We start from the raw sequence: 6,000 nt of genomic DNA on the forward strand, positions 1-6,000 counted from the left end.
CGCTTTTGGTTTTTGATCTTAATATTATTCAATACTAATCATACAAAAGGATAGTAGTGTGATTTGTAGTAATTGTATGGATTGAAATGATCAAAATCAATGTAGTTTAACTCAAAATAAAAAATGAAGTAGGAAAGAGTCAAAAACCTGTTGTAATTAGTAGAAGGAGAGTAGAAGTCAGCAATGTGTGCCAACGTAACAAAAATCACCCATAAAGTAGAGCACACACGTTGTGGAGTGGCAATCATTCACTACCCAGTTGAACTACTGAACCCTTGGAGCAAGATTTCTAATTTGAAGACGCAGGTAGTTTTGGTCATAATACCCTGATTCAAACAAAAATTTACACTACACAATCTATTTCAGTTTGAGAAAATGAAACAATGGAGAGCAGTCAGAGAAGAGCAGGGGGATAGAACTGCCAAAGATTAGGGCTGAAAAACCTGCATTAAGAGAGGGGCGATAGGAACATAGATAAAAACACACAGGATCAGCGATGCAAAACTTGCAACTATAAAAACGCAATAGTTAAAACACTCAGGTTAGAGAGTTGCATGGAAGAGAGAGGGAGGGGATCATTTTGAATAATATTATGATTAGTTGTAAAGACTGACCTCATGAAAGGGATCATTTAATATATTACGCTATTCGAATAACCATAACTTATTAGGGAATACGAGTAGATTTAGATATTATTTTTGTATCTATTTTTTAATTATATTAAATATTTCAAGTCGCAATTTTTTCAAAAATCACCTAACGGCTATACCATTGCCCATGGAGGTCTACTTAGACCCCATCGTTGGGGGTGTTGCCCCCAAACCCCCACTGGGGTTGTTGCCCCCATACCCTTGCTGGGGGGCGTTACCCGTAGACCCCCACAAGGGGACGCTCCCCCCCACCCCCATTAGGGGCATTGCCCCCAAACCCCCACCAGGGGTGCTGCCCTCCAAACCCTGTTGGGGGCATTGGCTCCAAACCCCCATCAAGAGTGCTACCCCCAACCCCCAACTAGGGGATGTTTTCCGTAGATCTTCAATAGGGGACGCTACCCCTCGAACCTCCCATGGGAGCATTACCCCCAAATCCCTACAAGGGGGGGCGCTATCCCTAAAACTCGACTGGGGGCATTGCTCCCAGACCTCCACTCAGGAGAACATTGCTCTCAAACTCTCACCAGGGGCCTTTCTCCTAGACCCACTCATTCCCCCTCACTCGTCCTTAAGAACCTACCATTGGGATATTGCCCCTATTTCCACAGCTAGAGATTTTGCCTACATACTCTTTATCCTACCCTGTTAGAGATTCTACTCTCGAACTATCACTAAGGTGGCTTCAAAATCCTCAATGATATTACACATTACATATTAGATATATTAAATATACATAATATTACAAAACATGATTTAATATATTTTAATTATATTTATTAATTATTACTATATATATATATATTCTGATACTATATTCCATAATATGTACATAGCACGATATACTAATATAACATGATTTAGACTAAAATAGTATAACTTAAAAATAAAGTGTAATATGATACATTTTACTATTATCAATAAGTGGGTAGTATAAGGTTTATAAATATTTAACCATGATAAAAATTATCTTACCTTTTCAAATAGCTTTTAATTGATGTTGAAATTTCCTCAATCTTTATAGCTTTGTGTCATAGGGAATGAAATCTCCTATTCTTTAGAGATCGTTGTGGTTTCAACATTTAAGCACGAGGTCAAAGTTTTTCATAAAATATATTTATCCTTGTTGTCATCATGTAGAATACATGAAATAAAGGTTTTGATCATTTGATCAAATCTTTTCTAATGGAGATCACATAGATTATTTATCCTTGTTGACATACAATAAAGGCTTTGACCATTCGGCTAAATCTTGTTCTATGGACATCACAAACAATTATTATCCTTGCTATCATCTAGGTTACATACAATACATGTTTTGACCATATTGCGAAATATTTTCTTGTTGGCATCATAAAGAATTTTAATCCTAAGTCTTGTGTAAAATAGTTGCAATAGAGGTTTTGACCATCTGGCTAAATATTTTTCCATAAAGATCATAATGAACTTTTATTCTTATTGTATTTATTTTTCTTGAGGTTTTGACCATCTGGCTAAATATTTTTCTATGGAGACCACAATGAAATTTTATCCTTTTTGTCATGTGAAATACATACAACAAAGGTTTCAATCATTTGACTATGTTTTCTCCTATGGAAATCACAAATAATTGTTATATTTGCTATCGTATGGAATACATACATTAGATTTTTAACCAGGTGGCCAAATCTTTTTCTATACACATTATAAATAATTTTAATCATTATTCTAGTGTTGAATAGATATAGTACAAGTTTTGAACATATGCTATATCTTTTCCCAAATGAGAACACATAAGGAAGTTTTTGCTTACTCAAAGAGTAGCTAATAAAATAAAGTAAAATCAAGGGCAACAAAAAATAATAGAAGAAATTTTTCTTATTTACTTTAGGGCATAGTTCATGAGAAATTTTGTTTTTGGCCATATGGTCAAATCTATCCCCTTTCTATACAATGTTTCCATTAATAATTTCTATTATGGATGTTGGACTCATTCTATCTAATGTTTTTTTTCAATGAAATTTGATACTTCATTGTATTTAGCAATTTCATTACTATTTTCTTCTTTCTGAGAGGTGACAACATACAAATGATAAAATCTCAATTTTCTCGCTTATATAGGTAGTTGATGTATCATGAATAACAAATTTTATTTTGAAGAAACTGTGAATTTGCTAGTTGATCATGAGATTGTTGCACTTGGGAGAGTGCATGCAATACATCCAAATGAGACATGCCATGGAGAAACACTTGAAGATGGATATATTTTAGTGGTTATTGATAAATATTTAAATATAACAGTTTATTTGCCATTCCCAACAATTGATACAATGAAGGTTCATGAATCTGTAGGTGGTTTTGCAAAATGGGAAAAGAAAGATGTGGTGGTTGTTTCAAACTAAATAACAATTCATGACGGAGGATATGATTACGAATCAAACCATGTCCTACCTTCTGAGGATATTGATGTGCTTAGCATTTGTGAAAGTTGGAGAGAACGTAGAGTAATGCTATGGACAGAAGGCAACACTTTGTGTGTTGGGACAGGGGTAATATTATTGGCTTTTCCATATGATGTGATAAACTTTTAATTGCTAGGATAAGAGGATGTTGGTGTCATGGTAGATAAAGCCCTTGATCAAACCACAGGAATATACATAGATGACAATCTCCACTTTGTCACTTTGGAAATATGGCATATTAAACAAGTCACCTTTGATGATGGAACATCACTGCTACAACAACAATCATACATGCAATTTCTCTCTACAAATGCTTGTGCCAAAAACATGGAAGATACTAATGAAGACTATGTTTCTGCAAAAAAAATCATTTTTTGTTCAGAAGAGATCATATTGTATGGTCAATAGAAAGCCTTGAATTATTGCCCCTAAAGGTGCAAACTTGAGGATTTCTATGGACTCCATTTCATAGGTTTCCATGATTGATTATTGCCAAGAAAAGTGTTGTTACTTTGTTGATAGAAAAGCAATGCAACAATTACGTAAATACTTTTGAGGATTGCAATTTGAAGACCGCACAAAGTATGTTTATGACAAGTTTGAATCATCATGCAGGATTGATTACTTGGGAACAAGGAAGTACAACTTCTTCAATGGACAAGTGGTATGTGGAAGGGCATGGTATGAGATTTATGGAATCCCAAAGACATTTTTTTATAGGTACAAAACACAATTTAAGCATGGCGTGAGGAGGGCAATGCATGGAAACTGGGAGGTAATCAAAGCGTCTTGGGATCACATAGAGATGGGAAGAGCCATCCTTCGAGACTTTGTTAAGAAGAATACAGAGCAAATGCCACACAAGAGTAGAACAATGCGAGATGGATCAAGGGAGACACATTTGGTCATCCTAGATGTTTACAAGTAGGTAGATATATGGGCAGAAATAAATACAACATTGAGTGGTATTGAATGTAAGCAAATGTCCTTGTCCACCTTCAATTGTATTCGGAACAGAGAGTTCAAGCATGTAATCTTAGCAAAGACAAGTGAGTTCTCCAAATGTAGTATTTTCTCAGAGATCAAAGAGCAACTTGTAGCGTCAAAGTGTCTTCAAGAGCAAAATGTGCTTCTAAAGAAGCGTCAATGTCACATGCTACAACAACAAAGTTGTCGGAACATATACTACAGTTGGCGCTTGGCCTCAGTAGTAGATCCAAATGAAAACTTGTGCATCATACATGATAAAATGGACCAACAAAAGACAGCTATCCCTAGGTTAAGGCTTTGATCAAAAGAGACTGAAAGATCTACTCAACTACCAGTCTCTTTAAGATGCATGATTACACATGGACATGGAGAAGGTAGATATGGACATTTCTCACTTGATCTATGGCCTCACAATCCTAACTTCACAATTTCCTCATTGTCATTGTGCTTTAAGAACTTGGAGTGACTACACATGCACATAAATGGTGATCTACAAGTAGATGGAATATTGAGATCAACCTTTGTGCTACTAAATGCCCTCAACTCGAAAAAAACACTAGACCACCATCAAGGTGTTGCACAAAATAAATCATGCATGGAAGATAATACACCATAGGATGGCCATCATCATTTCAAACGATTGCCAGAGAACTTACTACTTCAACTTGATAATTGTGGATCAGAAAACCAAAATCACTATCTCTTTGCATATCTATCATTGCTTATTGCACGAGGAACATTCAAGATGATCCAGCTTGGGTTTCTCATGGTGAGTCATACACATGAATACATTGATGCAATGTCTAGCAAATTTTCAGAGAAGATAAGGACGAGCATGACCTTCACTTTTCCTCATCTTATGCAACATTTTCAATCATGCCAGATGACAAGTCCTACACCTTTCTTATTGACACATGTGCATGACTTTAAGAGATACATTGAGGGTTACTTGTGTGATTCCAAAAATAGACTTTTTGGTCACTCAAAACCTCTTCAATTTTGGTTTTATATGCAAGGAGATACACCTTTCATGCAATACAAGATGCATCCAAAGTCCCCATGCTGGTTACCAAGAGAAGGTGGCATTGAATTATGGAAAAGAGACCTTGCAGGAAAGCCTACTCTTCCAAAGGGTGTTCCAATGTTGTTGCCCATGTTTGAGTACGTTAAGGATGATCAAGAAGTAGTAAGTGGAGTTAAAGATTATTTGAAGTATTGGGAAAGATGGTCAAATGTACAAGGACTTGAAGCAGAGTTCACAAAGTTTATAACACCAATGATTGATTATTGGAAACATATGATCTATGCTCTTCAAACTCCAAATGTCCAAGAATATTTATTTTTCATAGATTTTTGGCCAAGAACACAAAGTGATGTAACCAATATATATGTAGATAATGTAGATGACTTTATTGGATTGGAAGAGTTGAATGATCACTATTGTGGTCCTCTAAGCAAACGACCCAAACATCCATTTGAACCAATGCTTCATGTTAAGAAAGATGACTTTGTGCTTGTTAGACCCTCAGATCTAGTATATCCAATATGGCTTGGTGTTGCACAAAGTGAGGTCGATAAAATAGAAATTCCAAAAACTTCAAAATGGTATGTATACAATATTGGGCACCAGTTTATAGTCGTCAATATTCTACAAATACAGAGGTGTATTTTAATTGTTGGGATAAATATTGGATGTGCAACAAAAACAATCCTGAACGATGGGAAACAATAGATAACATTGTCTTCTCTTGGATGAAGAAATGTACAAAATATCCCAAATTTTTTTAAAATTTCCCCAAAGGTTGTATTGAAGCCCAAAGAAAGTCTACAAGAATCCATCAACTGAAGATTTTCCTTGAATATTTTCAAGGATATTAGGACTAAGGTGTTTATTAGCACCACCTTTTTGAGTTTTTTAA

The sequence above is a fragment of the Lygodium microphyllum genome, chromosome 8 (assembly GCF_053477565.2).
Source record: "Lygodium microphyllum isolate KBCC chromosome 8, Lygodium_microphyllum_v1.1.10, whole genome shotgun sequence".
NCBI classification, from domain to species: Eukaryota; Viridiplantae; Streptophyta; class Polypodiopsida; order Schizaeales; family Lygodiaceae; genus Lygodium; species Lygodium microphyllum.